The 23946-nt window shown below is 33.8% G+C and overlaps 1 long non-coding RNA gene across 1 annotated transcript in view; it reads right to left on the bottom strand.

Annotated features, from left to right (window-relative positions):
* Positions 1-23946, bottom strand: part of LOC141491986 (uncharacterized) — a 65255-nt gene that overhangs the window by 37794 nt on the left and 3515 nt on the right. The window contains exon 2 of the long non-coding RNA XR_012469826.1: positions 19191-19335. This is a non-coding gene — a long non-coding RNA (uncharacterized LOC141491986). The remainder of the gene's footprint in view (positions 1-19190; positions 19336-23946) is intronic.

Below are 23946 nucleotides of genomic sequence, written 5' to 3' on the forward strand. Positions count from 1 at the left end.
GGCCTATTTTAATGAAATACCTGCTCTGTGAGGCTCAGTTGAATGGATGACCTTTTAGTACAATTCCAGCAAAAATTGTTTTCCTTCTGAAGACCAGTCTCATTAAAAATGGAGAGGTTCATCAAATATAAGTCTGCCACTGCATGATAATTTTTTTTTGTGAATGGCACCTCATGAAACAAAAAAAAATCAAAATGATCTGCAGTATTATGTGATCTCCAGAACAGACTATGGGAAAGAAACCAGAGATAATATTTTACTGTTTAAAGTAGGTAATTATTAGTTTTGTTGCTGGCTGCATAGGATAAGGGAAAAGAACACTAATTTTCCGAACAGTGACCTAGGTTCAAAGCCCTGTTCGGACATATGTGCTTTTGTCATCTGATTACCTTTCAAATCTGAATTCATTAGTAAAATAAATAGTACTAGGGATGAGTTCTAACATTTTTTTCTATCTCTAAATCTATGAACCTCTGATATTAAGATGCTTTAAATGGTAGAATTTTTGGTTATCAACAAAATTTATTTTATAAAGAAGTAATCAACAAAACAATCTGGTACTAATTAAGAAATAGATCAGCAGAATAGATTAGGCACATAATCTGTTGTACCAAATGATAATAGTAATTTGGTGTTGTATTAAATTCAAAGATCCAAGTTTTGGGTACACAAACTCATTACTTGACAAAAAAGATTTTTTCAAATGGGTAAAGAACCTATCTCTACAAAAATATTTATAACAACTCTTTTTGTGGTGGCTAAGAATTGGAAACTGAGATGTTCATTAGTTGAGGAATGAAACAGTTGTGGCATATGATTGTAATGGAATTTTATAAGAAATTACAAGCAGGATGATTTCAGAAAAGACTTAGATGAACTGATACAAAATGAAGAGAGTTGAACCAGGAAAACATTGTACACAATAACAGCAACATTGTTTAATGTACAACCCTGAACTACTTAGCTGTTCTTGGCAATATAACATAAGATAATTCCAAAAAACTTAAGATGAAAAATGTAGATTAGAATAAAAAATACCATTTGAATACACACCGAAGTATACTATTTTTCACCTTTTTTGGTTCTTTTTTTCTCACAAAATAGCTAATATGGAAATGTTTTAACATAATAGCACATGGATATCCTATATCAGATTGGTTACTATCTCTGGAAGAATAGAAGAGCTGGAGAAACAAATACAATTTGGAACCTAACAAAAAAAATAGAATGTGAAAAATTGTTTTCACATGTAATTGAAGAAAGAATATTTTAAGAAAGCAGGCATACTAATAGAAAAATCCATTTCTATCTTCTTGCTATACATGGAATAAAAGAAGTAAATTGTAATTTACTTGAAAGATCACTCAGCAATTTCTTGAAGAGGCATGTGTTTTCTTGGCTTTTTATCAAATTTCAAGAGTCTGTTATATTATTTTGTTTTATTATTTCGCAGTGTTCATATTACTCATCTACAAAGAGACCATTGTGGAGATAATTGTGCTTGAGAGTAAAAATCAGTTTCAGAGTGATGAGGAAGTAAAGAAATTATGCAAAGAATTGTTAGATGCCCTCTATAATGAATGACTATGCTATAGAATACTTGTTGTCTTCAATACACAAATATGGGTAAAGGGGAGGAGGGAAGGGGGATGGTAGAAAAGAGTAAGAGATAGGAGAAGTCAAAGATTTATAGACTCTCCAAATCCCCCATGCTTATAAAGACTTTGTACAAGAAGTGATTTGCAAAATATAATATATGGTGAGTATTAAATATCAACAAAAAGAGAAATAATTAATAGTCAAGAAATGGCTGATTAACTCTGTACCCATTATTTCAAAATCAACTATATCCAGACCATTAGCTTACTAGTGGAAAGGTTATAATCAATACCAAATTAAATATTTTTCTTAAATGAGAAGATATGATATTCAATTAAATTAACTCCAACCTGACCTATTTAAGTCAATTCAATTACACATTTATTACAGACAGTTAAATGATTCAGTGGATAGAGGACTAGGCCTTAAATCAGGAAGATATTAGTCCAAATCTGGTGTCAGAGACACAAGCTGTGTGATTCTGTTCAAGTTATGTAATTCTGTTTGCTTGGTTTTGGGTAGGCAAATGCGGTCTTTCTGACTCCAGGGTCCACTGTACTACCTAACTGCCCCTTAGTTAACCCCATTTACCTAAGTTTGCTCATCTGTACAATGACTTGGAGAAAGAAATGACAAACCCTCTTCTATCTTTTCTAAGAATACCTCAAATGAGATCACAAAGAGTTTGAGACAACTGAAAAATAACAATAAAAACAGAAACAACACTTTGCCAGTTACCATATTATATTCTGGAGATACCAATCCCCCCTCCCACCAAAAGAAATACAGTCCCTGACCTCAAAGAGCTTGTTGCATTCAAATAAGGGAAGACAATACATAAAAGGAATCTGATTAGTTGAGATAGAAAGGGGAAAGAATGAATGAACCCGCTAAGGAGGAAGGAAAAGGGAATGTTGAGAAAATGGCTGGAGAATTAGGTATGAAGTGCAGAGATGAATGGAGTGAAAATGGATTGACTGGACACTGTTTCTTTTTTTTTCAATATTATATTTTCTCATAACAATCCTGTGACTAATTTGCTTTATTTCCTTTTTAAATTTTCTTATTGACTTTTATTTTCCAAATACATATTATGAAAGGTTTTCTTTAACATTCATCCACATGCCTATGTATATTTCTAAGTTACAAAATTTTCTTCACCCTTTCTTCCCACCTCCCTCACCTTAGCAGCAAACAGTCAGATTAATATTGCACCTGCATATTTGTGTTAAGCATGTTTACATTATTGGTATGAGGAATTAGGATTAAGGGAAAGAAATACATAAGATATATATATTTTTAAAAAAGTTAATTTAGTGTTCCTCAGATTCTGAAGGATTTTTTTGTTTTGTTTTTCTACTTCTGGATGGGGATGGATAGCATTGTCCATAGCCGGTCTAATATGTTTGTCCTAGTTCTCTGAACTGCTGAGAGCAGCTGCATCCATCAGGGTTGATCATCTCAAAATCTTGTTATTGTGTATATTGTTCTCTAGGTTCTGCTCCCTTTGCTTAGCATCAGATCCTGTAATTCCTTCCATGTTTCTCTACTACAGAAAGAGCTGCTATGAATATTTTGGAACACGTGGGACTTTTCTCATTTTTTTATGATTTGCTACATGAATTTTTTTTGCTAGGAACTTGCTAGAGTCAAAAAGGTATGAGCAGTTTTATTGCTCTTTGAGCTTAATTCTATATTGCTATCCAGAATGGTTGAATCGCTTCACAACTCCACCAACAATGCCTTTATGTCCCAATTCTCCCACAACCTCTCCAACATTGATCACTTTCCCTTTTTTGTGATTTTAGTCAATCTGATAGATATGAGGTGATACCTCATAGTTGTTTCAATTTGTATCTCTCTGATCAATAATGATTTGGAGTATTTTTCATATGATTATACATACATATATATATATATATATATATGTATATATATAGCTTTAATTTCTTCATTTGAAAACTGTTTATTCATATCCTTTGACCATTTATCAATTGGGGAATGACTTGCGACCTAATATATTTGATGCAGTTTTCTTTATATTTTAGAGATGAGACCTTTATAGAACTCCTAGTTGTGAAGATTGTTTCCCAGCTTTCTGCTTTCCTTCTAATTTTGGCAGCATTGATTTTATTAGTGAAAAACCCTTTTAATTTAATTTAGTCAAAATCTTTGGTTTTGTAGGTTAGACCAGGATCCTTTTCTAAAATGGATATTCTAGGAGGACCTGACACATCAAAGGAATGAGGAATGAGGAATAAGGATGGAATGATTTCCAGAATAAGAAGGTTTATGAAAAGGGGAGATCTTATAGGGTTAGAAAGCTGCTAAGTCACGATGGTGAAAGAAGCTCAGAAAGTCAGGAGAAGGACCAGAGAGAAATTAAAGATATCCTTGAAGAAAATATAAGAAGGAAATAGGTTTTATCAAATAGTAATAATCTTCAATAAATTACATCTTTGCAATCACAAAATTGACTAAACATTAAAGAGGATTTCAGATCCCATTGTTTTTTTTGTTTATACCATAAAAAGTGTTTGATTTTGTATAGCCAAAGATCACTTCAAAGGTTACAAACCAACAAGGTGTTTCCCATGAGCATATAACTTTGTATAATGATTCTCTGTACAAACAATAGTATCAAGTAAGGAACAAAATAGGAAGATGTAATCTCAGCAAAAGTATTTGCCATCATCATGGATGATGTCCAACACAGAGTTTAAGCAGAAGAGAAATTTGCTACAGATGGTGAGATCAACCAGATGCTCTGTTTATGCTTGACATTTTGCTGATTGCATCAAGCTCCCCAAATCTGCAAGATTTTTAAAGTGATATCTATAACCTCACAAAAAAACTTTGGGCTGCCTCATAAGAAAAAACAAATGGATTGGAATGACTATTATTCAGTTAAATATTCAATATGATGGACCACCCATAGGAAGAATTAAATAATATTCATGGTATAAAAGATATTGTCCCAAAATTGTGTGATTTAGAAAAGAGGTGAGTCAGTTATGTAGAAAGGGTAAAGAAGAAGTAATGACAGGAAAATTATGAATTAAAACAACTGAAAGTCTAATAACTATCAGATTAGATAATTTTTTAAAAAACTGTAAAATGGTAATTGACAGAGAAATAATAGAAGGATAGGTAAATTAACATATTGAATATAGATCTATAAATTGGTCAGATCATCCTGGAAAATAATTTGGGGCTAAATTCCCCAAAAAGAATTAAACTGTATACAGTAATACCACTATTAGACATATACTACTGAAATAATAAAAGGAAATTATCCATTAAAAGAACTATAGCAAGTAGCCCTTTTTGTGGTAGCAAATAAATGGAAATAAACTTGTATCCATAAATTGGGGAATGTCTGGATACATTTTGGAATTTTTAATCTATTGTAATTGATCAATTAAAATCTTAAAACTGAAGAATTTAGAGAATATTTATTTAATATGAAATGATATAGAATTAAGAGAGCAGAATGGGAGATGAACAAAATAATTCAAACTTTAAAGACTTAAAAACTTTGATGATAACAATAACTAATCATGACTTCAAATCATGACTATTGATAAAACATTACTTCCATCTCTTGATAGAGAGATGATAGTCAAGAGATATATAAAAAGAATACCTTGTGATAAATGGCAAGAGTGTTAATTTATTTTGCTTGATTAAACAAATGTGTGGTTCTCTTTGATTTAGAAAGTTATCTGTGGATAATTTCAGTGATTTAAAAAAAAAGGTAACAAACAAACCTAGAAAATGCTTAGAAGAAACTTAGATGAGGATGCAAAGAACAATTTTGTTACTATCTTAATTTAGTGATAAATTTATAAATGATATAGTTAGCAAGGGCAGTTTCCTCAAAGCTTTATTTGCATAGGACTCTTCTTTTGAAGTCAACAGAGAGACCCTTCAAGTCCCTTTAGGGAGAAGAAATCAGCACAGAAAAGAGCCACCAAGTTCAAGAAACTCTTGAACCATGTTTTTTCACTTGAAGAAGGAAGTCAGAAGACCAGGATCTCTACTCTCTCACAATCCTCATCAACTTTATCCCTCTCATGGGTAAATACATTAAGTAATAAAACTCCACCAATGTAGAAAGTATTTGGCAAATGAGCTTTTTATTACTTGCTACAATACAGTCTTAAAAAAAGAAGCAATGCAATAGAAATTATTTTTTATTTCCAAATTTATTTGGAAATATTTCTATTTTAATATTGGCATGCAGAAATAATTATATTTGCTTATGAGTAGTGTTTATACGAAAAAGAAAAAGAAAAAAATGGGGGGTAATTAAGAGAAAATCTAGATGATACATTTTTAACCAAGAATTGTTGAAAGACCCACAGAACATTTATTAGATCTTCCCATAGAGGATTTATGGGAAACCATGCCTAGGAGTTGTACTGGATAAGGATGTCTGAATCAGTTATGATCTGCTTTATTGGAAGGAAATTTTGCATCAAGGGGATAACAATTCCTTTGAAATAGCAAAATATTGGAGGTGGAGACAAGATGGTGACAGAAGAGCCTCTCTTAAGTGCTCTCTCTCTATAAAATTTCAAAATGTATAAAATAAGGACTCTAGATAAAGTTTTGAGAGACAGAACCCACAGAGGGATCCAGTGAGCCAATTCTCCAGACCAAGGTAACCTGCAAAATAGTGGAAAGGCTCTGCTCATTGGGGTTAGAGAAGCACCCACCAGAGTGAAGGAACTTCAGCCTACCAGAGGCAGCCCCAGGGCACCTGGGAGCCATGGCTCAAGGCGGCTGGGGGCAGTTTTCTGATGTACACGCCAGGGAGCACCAGTCACAACTTGGAGGATCAGCAAGGGGACCTCTGTCAGAGCGAGCATATGTAACTCAGCCCTCAGGGCACTCAGTGAGCAACATAGCCACAGCAGCCCATATCCTGGAAATGGAAGCAGGTGGAGCTGGTAAGCAGGAGCCCCCAGGCAACTGAGCCTTGAGTACTCAGCTTACCAAAGGGAGGGGAGTGGAGAGAGACTTCTGAGATTTGTCCTCTGTCCCTGGAACAGGACTCTGGCACTCTGACCACTTTCAGCTCCTGATCACAGTCCAGGCCTCCCCATAGGACAGCAGGGTACCTCCACCTCAGCCCTGTGGCAGAGGGGTAAAATTGAGGTCATTCACAGACCAGCAGAGAAGACAGAGCTTCACACACTGAGATCCTTGTGTATTTGGGGGGTGTGTCCCAATAATACTCAAAAGCTCAGGAAGCACCCCAAGACCAGACACAGGCTAGGGAAATGAGTAAACAGAGAAAAAAGAGGAACACCATTGAGAAATACATTGTCTATGATCCCAAGAAGGTTTAAAATGCTCAGTCTGAAGATGAGGAAGCCCAAGTTCCTGAATCTAAAGACTGCAAGGAAACAGAAATTTGGCTCAGGCTATGACAGACCTCAAAAAAAGATTTTGAAAATCAAGTAAGGGAGGTAGAAGAAAAATTAGGAAAAGAAATTAGAGAGAGGTAGGAAAAACATGAAAAAGAAGTCAGCAGCTTAGTCAAGGAGATCCAAAAAATGCTGAAGAAAATAACATGTTAAAAACCAGCATTAGTCAAATGATAAAACAGTTCAAAAAGTTTTTTAAGAAGGTTTTATAAAGCAGAAAAGGCCAGATGGAAAAAAGAGATAATAAATCTTTCTGAGGTAAACAAATTCTTCAAATCTAAAATGGAACTAAAAGAAGCTGCTGACTTTATGAGAAGTCAAGATATAAAACTTCAAAACCAAAAGAATGAAAAATTAGAAGAAAATGTGAAACATTTCATTAAAAAAAACAACTGATGTGGAAAACAGATTCAGAAAAGATAATTTAAAAATTACTGTGATACCTGAAAGTCATGATCAGGAAAAGAGCGTTGACAGTATTTTTAAAGAATTCCTACAGGAAAATTACCCAGATATCCTAGAAGCAAAGGGCAAAATAGAAATTGAGAGACTCCACCAATCTCCCCCAGAAAGAGATTCAAAAAAAGCCCCCAGAAATATTATACCTAAGTTCCAGAACTCCCAAGTCAAATAAACTATTACAAGCAGCCAGAAGGACACAATTCAAATATTGTGGAGCTGTAGTCTGGATCACACAGGACTTAACAGCAACTACATTGAAGTGTCTTAGGGCAAAAGAACTCAGAATGCAACTGAGAATCAACTACCCAGCAAAACTGAATATCCTCTTCCAGGGAAAAAGATGGACTTTCAGTGAACTCGGGGAATTTCAAATGTTCCTGATAAAATGGCCAGAGCTGAACAGAAAGTTTGATCTTCAGGTACAGGACTCAGATGAAGCATAGAGGGCAGAGGAGAAGGGTAAAATATGAGGTACTTAATGATGATGATCTACATGTTTTCCTGCATAGAAAAGTGATACTGATAATGCGCATAAGAAACTTCTCATTTTGACCCAGCAATACCACTACTGGGTCTATACACTGAAGAGATGAGGACAAAGGGTAAAAACATTACTTGTACAAAAATATTTATAGCAGCCCTGTTTGTGGTGGCAAAGAATTGGAAATCCAGTAAATGTCCTTCAATTGGGGAATGGCTTAGCAAACTGTGGTATATGTATGTCATGGAACACTACTGTTCTATTAGAAACCAGGAGGGATGGGATTTCAAGGAAACCTGGAGGGATTTGCAAGAACTGATGCTGAGTGAGATGAGCAGAACCAGAAAAACACTGTACACCCCAACAGCAACATGGGAGTGATGTTCAACCTTGAAGGACTCGCTCATTCCATCAGTGCAACAATTGGGAACAATTTTTGGCTGTCTGCAAAGGAGAGTACCATCTGTATCCAGATAAGGAGCTGTGGAGTTTGAACAAAGTACAAGGACTATTCCCTTTAATTTGGAAAAAAACCATATATCTTATTGTCTTATCTTGTTACCTCTGAGAATTCTGTTCTCTTTAAGGATATGATTTCTCTCTCATCATACCCAAATTGGATCAAGCTGAAACATGGAAACAAAGTAAAGACTGATGGAGTGCTATCTGTGGGGTGGGGGTGGGGAGGGAAGCAAGATTGGGGGAAGATTGTAAAACTCAAATAATATCTTTAATAAAAAAAGAAACTTCTCATTTAATAGAGCAGGTAGATGGAGTTTTTATAGATGAAATACAGGAGAGATCTGAATTTGAAGATATATTGTAAAAGTAGAGTCAATGGCTAAAAGGTAAATATAATGGGAGTAAGAGAAAAGAGAGGTGGAATAGGCAAAATATTTCATATAATGAGATTTTTTTTATTACAATGAGCTATTGCAAGGATTTGGAAGGAAAGAAGGTGAGGGGGAATGAGGGAACCTTGGCTTTTATCAGCAGTGTCTCGGGGAAGAAACAGCATATATACTCAATGGGGTATAGACATCTAGAATAAGAAGGAAAGAAGGGAGACAGGGGAAGGGGGGATGTGAGTGATGGAGGAAAGGCTGGACCATGGGGGAGAATGGTCAGATATAACACATTTTCTTTCTTACTTCTTGCAAGGGGCTGGGATTGGAAGGTCTCTCCGTGACCACAGGGCTGCGTGGTTGCTGGGCCTTAGGGGTGGTATGTGAGTTCAGAGCCTCTTAGTCCTAGGGCCAGTGATCAGTCTGCTGCACCACTTAACTACCCTACAGCACATTTAAGAAGAGGAACAGAGTGAAATGAGAGAGAAAATATAGTATATGGTGGTTTGGAACTATGAATGTAGGGAGTTGCAATCAGCAGTGGAAAAATATGGAAGTAGCTTTTGTGATGGACTTATCATAAAGAATGTGATCTACCCACCACACAGTCTAAAGCACATTTATTATTATTATTATTATTATTATTATTATTATTATTATTATTATTATTATTATTATTATTATTATTATTATTATTGTTATTTGGGGGGAGGGATTTGAAAAGCAAATGTGGTCGGGTGGCTTATCCAGGGCCACACAGCTGGGTGGTTGTTGGGTGTATGAGGCTGGATTTGAGCCTGGGTGCTCTGGGCTCCAGGGCCAGTGCTCTGTCCACTGTGTCACCTAGCTGCCCCTATTATTATTATTGTTGTTGCTGTTGTTGTTTTATTTTGGTTTTTGCAGGGCAATGGGGTTGTAGTGGCTTTCCCACTGTCACACAGTTGGGTGATTGTTGGGTGTCTGGGGGCAGATTTGGGCTCAGATGCTCCTGACTCCAGGGCTGGTGCTGTGTCCACTGCACCACCTAGATGCCCCTAGTATTACTATTTTTCATTTTCATTTTTTTCTTTACTTTGTTGCTCATGAGGGTCTATATTTTTTGTGGGGAGGGGTATTATGTTTACTCTTAGACAATTATATTTTAGTAATGCATAAAAATCATTTGTACAAAGAATAAAAATAAATGTTATTTAAAATTTTTTAAAAAAGGAATAGCAAAATATAGATAATGATTAGGCATTGGTTGTTGCTGACATTGAAATATTGAAGAGTCAGGGATAATAATGATCAATTATACACACATATATATGTTTGTGTATATGTACTTATATACAAATATATTTTATGTATACACATATATATTCTTTTCAGTTCAGATCCATAATTTTATTGATAAGGGAACCTCCTTTATCTACACAGATCAGCAAATGATTAACAATTTATCACCTTAGAGGGTTTGCTTGGGTCCCTGAGAGTTGAATTTAATTACCTGGAGCATCACAACCAAAATGGGACCAAAACATGGTTTGAACTCAGATTTTTTCCAGTTTTTAAAGCTCTTTATTTTTTTAGTGTTTTTAAATGATAAAATTATTTATGCACATAATTTTTATATCCTCTCAACCACTCAATGTTGCTGAGATATGCCCAAATATGCTCCAAGAGAAGTTCCTCTATCCTCTCCTGTTATTTAAAGGAATTATATAATTCCCTGAATGAAGTTAATGTTTGTTTGTTTTCTTTGAGACAACCGGGTTAAGTCATACAGCTATTATATGCCTTAAGTCACATTTGAATCCAAGTCCTCCTGACTTCAAATCTGGTACTCTATTCACTGTACCTCCTATCTGCACTTGAGGTTAACTCTTTGACTAGGTATGCCATTACCTAACACTGGTTTTTTTCATTGCCAGGTTGTAAACAGCTTAGTAGCATCAATGAAGATCAGTGAGAAATAATGAAATTCATATGTTGGAGTTGACCCTCCCCCCCACAGAAGTCTAAGAGGGAGCCCTCAGCACAGAAAAAAAGAGGGAAGGACTGAAGACAGACAGGTGGAGAGGCAGCCAGTCAATCAATCAGCAAGCATTGATTAAATGCCTAACCTGTGCATAACATGCAAGGGTCTTACCAAGAAAGGCAAAATAGAGTCTCTGCTCTCAAAGAACTCATAGTCTAATGGGAAAGATAACTTACAAATAAGTGGACAAACAATACACATTCAGGGGAAATTGTAGATAATCAAGGGGGAAGGCGCTGGCATTCCAGGGAATTTAGAAAGGGCTTCTGGCAGAAAGTGGGAATTTAGAGCTAAAGGAAAACAAGAAAGTTAGGAAGCAATAGATGAGTTCCATGAATAAGGAACAACAAGAATACAATTCTCAAAGAAGAAATTGAAACAACTTAGCCCCCACCATAGACACACCCACAAAGAGTGGGATAATTAGTAACAGTAGTTCTGGGACCAATCAGAAAAGTTCCTTGATCAAGGCTGGGCAGATTGGGTTCAGTGAAGAAAGGATTTTATACCCATATCCTTTCACCCACTCCACCCTTCCTGCCCTCCAATGTCCTGGGGGAGAAGAATTTGAGACATGGAACAGTAATAAACTTGGATTTATGCATTTTCCAATATTATAAAAATTTTGTAAATGTATATAATATGCATATGTATTATGTTTAAAAGTACTGGTTTTGGACAGAATTTGCAAAGTTAAAGGACTTCACTAAAATTCTATAAGCAATGTGAATCAGACAACTTGAATCAGAGACCAATTCTTTATATGCTACATTATTCCTTCCTCTCAAAATAAGAGAATATTCTAACTTTAGATAGAAAATATAATCTTAACAAGTATGTTTTTAACAGCTATCTAAAAATTATTAGACAGACATAGACTTGTCATCACTTCAGAAAGGTATTCTACTGGAAATAATTTGAAAAGGCATAGAATATTTTCTTTTCACCCTACTAATATTTGCATATATTATAAAGGATTTTAAAGAAACAAATGTGAATGAAAGTAATATTTTTACAAATATGTATTTTTATACTCTAGGTATGCTTTTATTGACATGCTAGTAAATATTTTTCTTTTCATTTGGAATATGATCTTTATTATTAAGGACTAATCACATCAAAAAGCACCTTCTCTATAACTAAGAGGCTTAGAGAGTTGTTTATAGAACTGAAATGTTTAGTCTTTCCCAGGATTGTCACAAAATCACTGTTTGTCAGAGGCCAGATTAAATGTAGGTTTTCTTGACTTTAAGCTCAACCAATATAATGCTGATATCTTTTTATGATGTCTTTCTTTTTCTCTCTCCCAGAGTTCAATATAATGAATTTAGCTACTTCAGCAGCAAAAACAGACACATATATCCTTATGCTTACATATCATGTTCTTTAAGTCATTTTGACTGACACAATCAATAGTTTATTGCAGGAAGAATTTCTCATCAATGTCATTTAGAAATGACAACTCACAGCATGTAATGTGCAGTGATATTTCCTGTCTCATTTATTAGGGAGCTAGTTACAAAATGAACAATTTCAATAAAGGCTAGATCTTTCCTCATAAATTTGATATTGCTTTTTTTAGTTGAACATCCTCCAATATTTGTCAAGTAAATGAAACTTGAAGTCTGTTGTCTTGCAGACCAAATAAATCACTGTTTGGCTACATTATTATATATCTAATTATGATGTACATCCTCATATATCTCCAGAAAATTAGCATCCACTGAACAATGACAGACTAAAAGCAATAATATAACATAGATAAAAGTAAAAAATCCTCCAAGGAATCTGGCATTGAAAAATGCTTTAACAACATTCAGAAAAGGGGGCAACAAATGACACAGTAGATGAGGTGCTGTATCATCTGATAATGATATATACAGAGCCACTTCACTCTAAAGATAAGGTAACATCTCCTGAAAGAAACATTTATAGTAATCATCAGTGGTGCTAGAGTTATTGGTATAAGCATTCCAATCTATTTCAGAAATATGTTATATTTCAACTATATACATTTCAAGAAAAAAGATGTAGCATAAGTAAATTGTTACTCATAAATTTTCAAGATACATATACTGGAACAGGAAGTATTTCTTAGCCATTGCTGTCAAATATCTGATATTGTTATTGTTTCTATTGTTCTTCTTCTCTCCCCACCTCTCCCATCTTTCTCCTTCTTATTCTTCACCTTTGTCTTTCTGGTTCTCCTATCTCTCAGAAGTTAGAGGGGTAGGGGAGTATTCATGAGCTAATGCCACTACTTAGTATCATGAGAATTTTGATCTATTTCACTTTTTGACTAGACAATTTGGTAGCCCCACAATCTCAGGGATTCACTATATTAGCACCAAACAACACAGATAGCCAATGAACAGTCTACTACAGCACAATATTCCTGAACTCAAGAGATCCCCTAGTCTTTGCCTGCCAAAGAATTGTATTTATAGGCACACATAGTCTCACAATAGGCTTTATTGTTTTTTTTTCTTTGGGATATATATGCATAATTCAAGTAATAACAACAACAATAATATCACTTCTAACTTGAATATCACTTTAAAATTAATAGTTTCAAAATATATATTATCTGATGCTATCCTCAAATAGCTCATAAAGGAGATAGTTCTCTTTTATTAATATATTGCAGAACAAATAAAAGAAGTGAGGTTGTCAGTCAGTTCATCAAAAATCATTTTTAAGTACTTATTATGTGCCAGGTTCTGTGTTAAGTTGTAAAGTAATAAAGAAATGTAATTACATAGTACTGGACCTCACTAAAAGTCAGTTGGTGCTAGAATTCAGCTCTTTCCTTACCAATAAAAAGTAAAAGCCTACTGAACTACTGAGGTATGAATGTATTGATATGAAGACATGCGAGAAGCAAGACATATAAGAGTATAATAATGTGGTTGTTGTTTGTTTACTTGGTGGTGGTGGTGGTTGTTGAGACATTTCAATTGTGTTCAACTCTTCATGATCACATTTGGGATTTTCTTGTCAGAAATACTAGAATGATTTACCATTTCCTTCTCCAAATTATGTTACAGATGAGGAAATTGAGGCAAACTGTATTAAGTAATGTACCCAGAGTCACAAAGTTAATAAGTGTCTGATTTGATCTCAGAATCTTCCTGACTCCAGACCCAGTACTCTATCCACTGTGCTACATAGCTTCCTAAGATCATAGCTCATATTGTCCATAGGATTGTCTTGCCAGAAAATACTAGAGTGATTTACCATTTAGAGATTAAGTGAATTGTTCAGGGTCACACAGCTAGTAAATGTCTGAGGCTGAATTTGATCTCAGGTCTTCCAGATGACAAGCATTGTGATATCTATCCACTGAACCATCTAGCTGTCTCTTACTGCATTGTAGGCTAGGATAATTTTTGTTAAAGACAGTAAGATGTTGGTGAGTGTTTTCTGATCAAGAAGACTCGTATTCAAGTCATTGAGATAGCTTCTCTGTCAATTCTGGTACAAAAAATGATGATCCAAAAAGTACTTCTCACATTTAATGTAAGTCTCAGTGCTGTGTGAGTCAATAAACTTTTCAACCTGATTTCCTCCCTGTAGACTCAAATGAGAGTCTATGCTATGTTGTATTATAGTTACAATTAAGACAAACTACTTTTTTGTTAAATGTTAGAGTTTCATTTTATTTGATTCCTAAATCAGCTTATGTCAAGCTTGATTCTGAACCAAGAAGGATTGCCCTAAGAATCAATTAGGCATTTTTGTATAGTTGAAGGGAAGAGTAAGCATTAATGACCTTGGGTGGGGGAGAATGGGAGAAAGTGGGGGGAGAGGAAAGTCAGGGAAACTCTGCCCTCTTGTTCTTGTATCCTGGGGATTTGCCTTTATCTTTGGAGGTTGTACAACCCTCTTTATTAGAGGAAGTAAAAGAGAAAGATGGCCAAAAGATGAAAAAATAGAAGGAAATATTTCAAGATAAACTATACAAATATTTTGTGTATTCTCTTTCAAGTACATATTCAAATGACATGTGATGTCAAATTTCCCCTTATAACTGTCAAGTCATTCTGGAAAGACTCTTCCAAAAGATAAAATGTCAAGGAATGATGTTGTAATACTAACAATAGTAATCATCCAGAAAGAGACAGAGATGTGGTCAATGCCCTTCCAATGCTGTTATATGCCATTGAAAAGTTTCCTTTAAATACTTTGTTTAAAAATATGCTTTAACCTTTTCTTTCAGTCTATTTCCCTGATGAAGCAGTTTTTACAGATCAAGCATCTTGCATGAATTAGGTACTTAGTAAGTATTGATTGAATTGAACAGATATAAAAGAAAAAAGTTTTTAAATAGTGGAAACATTTTGTACAATAAAATGTGGGTAACTTTAGAGTCTGTTTAGAATTTCTCCATGGAGGCAAATGGATTGACCCTCTGAAGCAAGAACCCAAATGAAACTTCAAATAAAATGGATAGAGATATTTATGCATATGTACTAGAAAATAAAATATGAAAATATGTGAACTCAATAGGAAAAGACAGTCTATTTTAATAGTTTTAAAAATTGTGTAAATTTTTTTGTACAATATACCAATCAACATTTAAATCTATTAATTTAAAATAAAAAAATTAATATCCTTAATTCAATATGGCAGCAAACATGAATTAACTACCTTTAAGTCAGAGAACATTGTACTAAGGAGAAATTAACAGATAAGTAATGAATTTTCATTTAATGGAGTTTAAATCCTACATTTATATACAGAGCTGTAAATACATAGATAGATAGATAGATAGATAGATAGATAGATAGATAGATAGATAGATAGACAGATAAAATGAATGAAGAAAAAAGAGAAGGAAAGAAAGAAAGAGAGAAAGAAAAAGAAAGAGAGAAAGAAAGAAAGAAAGAAAGAAAGAAAGGAAAAGAAAGAAAGAAAGAAAGAAAAACAAAGGGAAGAAAGAAAGGAAGGGAGGAAGGAAGGAAAGAAGGAAGGAAGGAGGAAGGAGAAAGGAAGAAAGAAAGAAAAGAAAGAAATGTCTGACAGTTATTTCTAGAAACATTACAAGAATTTGTATTAATAGACAGCAATATTCTCTAATGTGTTACATAATAGTAGGATTCATTTCTAGAAAAATATTTTTATATTAAGATATAATAATGTGTGATTCCATAAGCCTGAATAATGATATAACAAAAATAAATCTTATTTAGAACTTTATAGGACTTAAAAGGAACATTTCTAGTGAAGTGGTGAAGTGAATTTAATTTCTTTATCTTTTGCTTGCAAATATACTAGATTATGCAGCATCCTTGTTACTGGACTCAAAGGTATTCTGCAACTTCCCACAATGTTTTCAGTTTTAAATCTAAGGTACACATAAGCTTTTGGTTTCAATTTGTGTTCAAATAAATGATTGCAATTATAGAGCAAAATGAATTATTTTCTTGATTTACTCCAGACAAACCTAGAAGATAAGAATAAGGGAACATCTGAACTAAGACATTAATTTTCTGGAGAAGCACAATACACAATCCTCAATGGAGGACCAAGATAGAGTCAAACTGTAGACACAATTCCTCTCAAGGGATCCTGTAACTCTCTTTGAAGATCCATCCTCCTGGGGTCAAGGTCATTGGCAAAGCAACATGGGAGAAATTCCTCTGCAGCTGCTTTCTCTAAGCAGGTATTCAGAAGAAACACATGACTTCAATTTGCAGCATCATTACTCACAACCTTTCTAGACATTAGACTAGCATATATACATACCATAAACAGCAAAATAGTTAAATTCCCAAATGCCTGATATTAGACCTACAATATGTCAAGCTAGATCTGGGATAGAAGGCGTTGGCTGATGGATGGCATGACATGTATTTGTTTTAAGTCAAGACAGGTAAATTTTATCTCAGCTTCATTGAAATTGTTGGCATAAATAACACCACCACCTTCAGGTAAATACCAAAATTATTAGAAAAGAAATTACATAAAAACAGATAATTGAAATTTTTTTTTATAAAAATTGGGGTTGATCACTTATCCATCTGTCTGTCCATCTTTCTATCTATCTATCCCTTACTATGAAAAGCCATTATAGATGTATATAATACCCAATACTTTATTAGCAATAGAAAGGAAAAATTCAAATGCTTAATATTAAATTCACCATTTACTAATTTGATCCTGGCCTTTGTTTCCTGGTTTTTAAGATATGAATAAAATACTTGCTCCAAATACTTCATAGATGTCCATACAGAGGTCTAAATGCAATCATGTATGTAAAATGCTATACAAATATTATGAAGCAGCATGGTATAGGGAATAGAGTTGACCTGGAGGGTAGGAAAACTTGGGTCTAAGTCTTACTGTTGACATAACTTGCCTCCAAGACCCTGAGCATGTCACCTTGGTGTTCTTGGCTATCTTGTAAGTCTATATGTTGCAGAGAAGGTGCTGAATTACATAATTAGTAGGAGTTTTCATCTGGGATCTCTCTAGGCTTACAAAACCCTTTCCCCCACATAAATGTTAATCAATCAAAATGATTTATTAAAGACATAACTGTGCCAGAACCTAGAGATTCAAAGTCAAAAAATGAAGCAAATTACTTACAAAAAGCTTAAATTTAAATGAGGGAGAAAAATGTGCACGTATAAAAATATACATTATACATATAAAGTGAATAAGTAAGATCTATATAATGGGATTGATTAAAACCACAATAAAACCTTTGGGACACTGAATTTATATGCATATGTATTCATGTATAGTAGGAAAGTAAAAGATGGTTTGGGAGGGAGGGCACTTACAACAAATTATAATGTATTAAATTGTAAAAAGAACTTTTTAAATACATGCTGTGCAGCATATATTTAGGTATTAAACCTTTTTAAATGAAGTACATAGAGAGCAATTTAAATCTTATAATCCAGTTTTCTTTTCTTTTTTTTGTCAAATGATCATTATGTAGAATATATTGGAATACTAAAGAGAAAATATCAGAATTCTAGAACTCTTCACACATCCTGATTCTGCCCAAAGTTCCCACAGACGGTTTGCAGTAGAACCTGGATTAAAACTCAGATCCTTTGCTTCCAAATTTAGGCCTTTTTAAAAACTATATATCTTTTTCTCCCTGATCAAGAGAGAAGAAGAAAAAGAGAACATTGGCTTAAAAACTGCTATGAATTCAAACTAGTGAACTGGCATCTTTGGCTTTAGTTGAACAGCAATATATAATTAGTCCAACTCTATCCATCCCTGAGTAATTTTTTAAACCTGTGATTAAATATTAAATTTTGGAGAAGGATATCTGGGAAGAAAATAATAAAATAATAAAACATCAATGTTTTTAAGGGAGATTGGTCTATAATTCATATAGTTCATATAATTTATTTTAGGTTTTTGCAAGGCAGTGGGGTTAAATGACTTGCCCAAGGCCACACAGCTAGGTAATTATTAAGTGTCTGAGGCCAGATTTGAACTCAGGTACTCCTGACTCCAGGGCTGGTGCTCTATCCACTGTGCAATCTAGCTTCCCCCTCTTTGGTCAAATTTTAATGATTTTCCTGCATGACTCTAATTTCTTTTTTCCATTTTTTCCTTGCTCTTATCATTAGTTTTAAAATTGCTTTTAAAGCTCTTCTATGTGCCTTTGAATTTGAGTCCAATTAATAGACTCTTTGGGGACTTCCCCTGTGAGTAATTTTTCACTGATTCCTTCTTCTAATATGGAATTATTTTTTTAGGTTTTTTTTTTTCCCAAGGCAAATGGGGTGAAGTGGCTTGCCAAATAACACACAGCGAGATAAGTGTCTGAGACCAGATTTGAACCCAGGTGCTCCTGACTCCAAGGCCGGTGCTTTATCCACTATGCCACCTAGCTGCCCCCTAATATGGAATTATTATCATATTTACCCACAAAGTAGTTTTCTATAATGAGTATTTTTTAGCTTTTTTGCCTAACTTTATTGTTTGAGCTGGGGTATAGGGAGCTTTTTATGCTGGTATTGGGGTCTGATCCCTAACTTATTGCTGGTCAAGATGTTGCCTCTGCAGTCCAAACCCTGCCTTTGCAAAGGTTTCTTTCATCCTTTGTGTCCAGGTTCTGACTATGCAGTGATTTGTTGCCAACCCATTCCTGCCTTTTGCCTCAGTGTTCCCAGGGTTCAGACTTTGTTCAGTGTTAGGACCCTCCCTGCTAGTTTGCCATATAGTTGCTGGGACCTATGCTGTCATCAAGCCGTCAGGAACTGCACTGTAGCTAAAAGCCTCCCACTGGCTTTCCCACTATCCCAGCTTGCTGGGCTCTACTTACCCTTTATCCCTAAAAAGGCAGACCTTTATTGAAGATCCTCCATGATACCTACCATTGAAAACGTCGTGGGATCTTCTCTTTTTCTTGGTGGGATCTGTAGCTTTAATGTCAGGGCAGAAACTTCATTTCTCTTTGTAGGGAAAAGCTCCAGGAGCATGTTAGCTTCACACCACCATCTTGGCTCTGTCTCAGAAGTCCTGAAATCATTTTATTATTATTAATATGATTATGATGTTTATAATTTTGGTAATATTGAATTGACCTTTATTCCTAGGATAAATTCAGTCCAATTCTTGAACATAATCTCTTTGATATGATGTTGTAGCTCTTTGAAAATATTGTATTCATACTTTTGTTTCTTTACACATCAGAAAGATTAGTCTAAAAGCATTCTTTCTCTTCTTTGTTTTTGTTTTGATAACATTCATATTTCTTTTAAAGAAGGATTTTGGTAGGGTCTGTTACTTCATTATTTTGGTTATCTTTTTCTGTAATATTGGAATTAATTGTACTTTGTATTGTAATTGTACTGTGATTATTTGATAGGTCCTAATTATATTTTGATTATTTAATAACAGTTACTATCTAGTTCTAGATTATTTTCCACCTTTGATTATTCTTTTAATGATTGTTAAATTTAATTTTCTGAGACTGGGTTGTTCAAATTCCCTACCTCTGGTTACGGTAATGTTCTGGACTTTCACAAATCTTAAAAAAAAAGTTTATTTGTTATATATTATCTATTTTCTAGGCATGTAATTGAGCAAAATATTTTTAAATAATAATTTTTACTCACTTATGGCATGTTCTCATTTACTGTATTTCATTTTTATTCCAGAAAATGGTTTTCCTTTCATTTTAAATAAAATTGACTAATATTATATTTTGTTAGCTTTTGAAATGAAAAGAAAAAGATTTAGTATTTCTTTCAATTCTGTTTATCTCTTCTTTGACATCAGATTTTTATTTTTATTTACAGTTTTTATTCAATTCTGTTTATCTCTTCTTTGACATCAGATTTTTATTTTTATTTACAGTTTTTATTTGCTGCTTTCTAATTTTTAACAGCTATATATGCAAATTGATTTGTTCTTTTTCCATCCTTTTTTGCTGATAAAAATTTAGTTCAGTGAAATAAATTTTTCAGTGATTTCACTACATCGCTAAATATTTTATATTTCATTTTATGACTGTCATTTTTTTAGGTTTTTGCAAGGCAAATGGGGTTAAGTGGATTGCCCAAGGCCACACAGGTAGGTAATTATTAAGTGTCTGAGACTAGGTTTGAAATTGGGTACTCCTGACTTCAGGGCCAGTGCTTTATCAACTGGGCCACCTAGCAGCCCCCATTTTTTTCTTAAGATTTATTTTATTTCTAATTTTCCTTTGGTATATTTTTTTAATTAAATTACTTAAACATTTCTCTTTTGCAACAATTTCTTTTTTATTTTAGTATAAAATATTTTGTTTAAATCACATTAACTAATAGTAATTCTGATTATATTAAGATCAGTAAAGTATGTGCTTAATATTTATACTTTTAAAATTTGTTTATGGAGTTTTTCTGGCCTTGCAAATATTAATTTTTATAGAGGTGCTAAACACAGCTGAGAAATATTTATATTCCTTTCTAATCTCATTCAATACCAGCAATGATCTATTATGTATACCTTTTTATAAAGAAAATTCAGTTCAGGGGAGGCTCAGTGACGCAGTGGATAGAGCACTGGCCCTGGAGTCAGGAGTACATGAGTTCAAATCTGGCCTGAAACATTTAATAATTACCTAACTGTGTGGTCTTGGACAAACCACTTAACCCTGTTTCCTTGCCAAAACCTAAAAAAAAATTCAGTTCAGATCCTTAATTTTTTTATTGTTTATTATGTATCTTGTATTTATCTAGTTCAGAAACAAGCATACTGAAGTCCTATTAAAGTTCTAGTATCTATTTGTCCCTGGAATGTAATTAAGTTTACTTTTAATATTTAAATGTTAAGCTATTCAGTGAACAGATATTAATATTGGCATTGTTCTAGTATCTGTTTCTCTTAAAAGTAATAGTTTACTTGTTTGTTTATTTAATCAAATGTATTTTCATATTGCCTTGTTTGAGACCATGATTGATACCCTTGATTTAGAAAAAATTTCCTATAGCATATTTTACAACTGGACCTCTTCCAATTTTCATTGTAATTCTATGTGATCTTTTACGTTTGTAATATATTTCTTGTAAATTGGATACTACAGGATACTTCTTTTGAATCCATTGTGATACCTTCCCCTATATTATTGATGAATTCTTACTGTTCATAACCATAACTCTTGGTTATGACTGTTAACTGTGTTTTTCTTTCCTGTGTTATTCCTCATTTTTTATCTTTGACCATCACCTTTACTGACAATCAGATTTTCAGCTTTGCATTTTCTGATGAATTCAGAGAATTTAATTGTAATTGGAAGAAATTCCCTCACTGTAGTGTTTCTGTTATTTCTTGAAAAGGATTTTAGTAGTAATGAAGACTACCTAGCTAGATATAGTACAATCAATTTAGAGCTAGGAAGAATAGAACTTCTTGCATAAACTCCTCATTTTAAAGACGAAAAGACTGAGGTCAAGGCAAATTAAGTAACTTACACAATATCACAAAGCTTTCTCTATATTTTTATTGTCCTATGTCCTGACAAATTCAGCACTGTTCTGGAAGAAATATGGGAGTGATAGAAGTTTTATTGTTTTTCATTCTCATATAGAAATTCTAGTTATCTTTTAACAACTGGACTTTGGTGTACTTGTATAAGATAAAACTCATTTAATAAAATAGACAATTTTTTGAAAATCAAATAAAGAAAAAAGATTAAAGAAAAATAATTGCAGTGAAGAAGAAAAATAGGAAAAGCTTTCTTTAATGAGGATTTAAAAACATATGGACTTTGGGGAAATCTCTAAATATGCAAAATATATTTTAGAAAATTAAAAGTTATAGCAAAACATATCAAAAGTTATCAGAAAAAAATTTTAAGATAACATTATAATTTAGAATCAAAAGATTTATAATTAAATTTCAGCTTTGTCATGTGTGACATGTATGTTAAGTTATTAGAGAATAGGACAGTATAACCACTGAGGTCTCTTCTAGCTCTAAATTTTCAATCCTTTGATGTAGACACATGGGCATACCTACAGAGAGAAGGGAATTACATTACAAATTGATACCTCTCCCAAGACCTTGTCGAGTTTGCCTATTTGACATAAGGTCTCATAGTTTACCAATTCCAGACCAGGCAGTGAAAGAGAGAAGGGAAGAGCTGTGGCTGATCTTGGCCAGGAGAAAGATAAAAAGGGGAAAATAGCTAAACTGTCAGTCTACCAGTCCAAAAACAGGGTGACAGATAGAGTGAAAGAAACAACATTGTGGAGTAAGAGAGAAAATGGATAACATTCTGCTGACTGGAAAAAAAAACTTAAGAGAGAATAAAAAGAGAAATTTAGAAGAGTGTGGGAGAGGAGAGAGAGAGAGAGAGAGAGAGAGAGAGAGAGAGAGAGAGAGAGAGAGAGAGAGAGAGAGAGAGAGAGAGAGAGAGAGAGAGAGAGAGAGAGAGAGAGTTGTAATTTAGAGCCTAGCTATTTTTATGTATTTATTTTTAATTTTATAATTATTCCCCCTAATTTCACATCCCTCCCCCACCCACCCATCCCCATAGAAGGCAGCCTGTTAGTATTTACATTGTCTCCATGGTATACATTGATCTAAGTTGAATATGATGAGAGAGAAATCATATCCTTAAGGAAGAAAAATAAAGTATAAGAGATAACAAAATTACATAATATGATAACTGTTTTTTTTTTTAAAACTAAAGGTAATAGTCTTTGGTCTTTGTTCAAACTCCACAATTCTTTTTCTGGATGCAGATGGTATTTTCCATTGCAGATACCCCCAAATTGTGCCTGACTGTTGCACTGGTGGAATGAGCAAGTCCATTAATGTTGCTTGTTGTTAGGGTGTACAATGTTCTGGTTCTGCTCATCTTGCTCATCATCAGTTCATGCAAATCCTTCCAGAGCCTTGCTATTTTAGGAGGGATTATGAACATTGCATCTTCATGCTTTTTTTATTTGGCAATTATTAGAAAATGCTATTTCATTCAAAAGAAACCAGTCAGTTTGGAGCTGAGAAAGTTCAATCAACAGAAAAAAGCTATTTTCTCAGTCTATTTTAACATTTACTTTACTATTCTGCTTGTAGATGTCATAGAAAGTGTCACATCATTAAGTCTTCCTAATAGCCAGAAAGTAACAAGAATCAGTTTGAAAAATATTGGATTCTCTTAAGAATTAGCACAATTTCATTAAAATTCAGTCTGATCTGGGTAGTCCACATTCTTTCACAAAGTTTTATTCTGGTTTCTGATGCAAGAAGTTGATGCTGTTTTAACCACAGGAAACCTCTCTAGCATGTGTTAGATGATTTCGAGTTATGGTAGTGATGAGGATCTGTTGGAAGAGAGCAGTGTGTCTCTGTGAGCCTAGAATGAGATGTGGTATAAGGTAAAGAAGGCCAACTTGATCTTAGAAGACCAGGTCTTTAGATTGGCATCCAGCACTTACAAGCTCTGGGACTTTTGACAAGTTGAAATTCAGAGATTTGAAATTTCCTCATCTATGAAATGCATGAATGCTGTGTGTATTACATACTTAACAGGGTTGTTGTGAGTATATGATTTAATGGATTTGAAATTTCATCTGTGAAAGAATTACTCACAATGAATAATATATATAATAACCAAATTATATCTTCTTATCATGCACC

This window comes from Macrotis lagotis, chromosome 6, assembly GCF_037893015.1.
Source record: "Macrotis lagotis isolate mMagLag1 chromosome 6, bilby.v1.9.chrom.fasta, whole genome shotgun sequence".
In the NCBI taxonomy this organism is placed as follows: domain Eukaryota; kingdom Metazoa; phylum Chordata; class Mammalia; order Peramelemorphia; family Peramelidae; genus Macrotis; species Macrotis lagotis.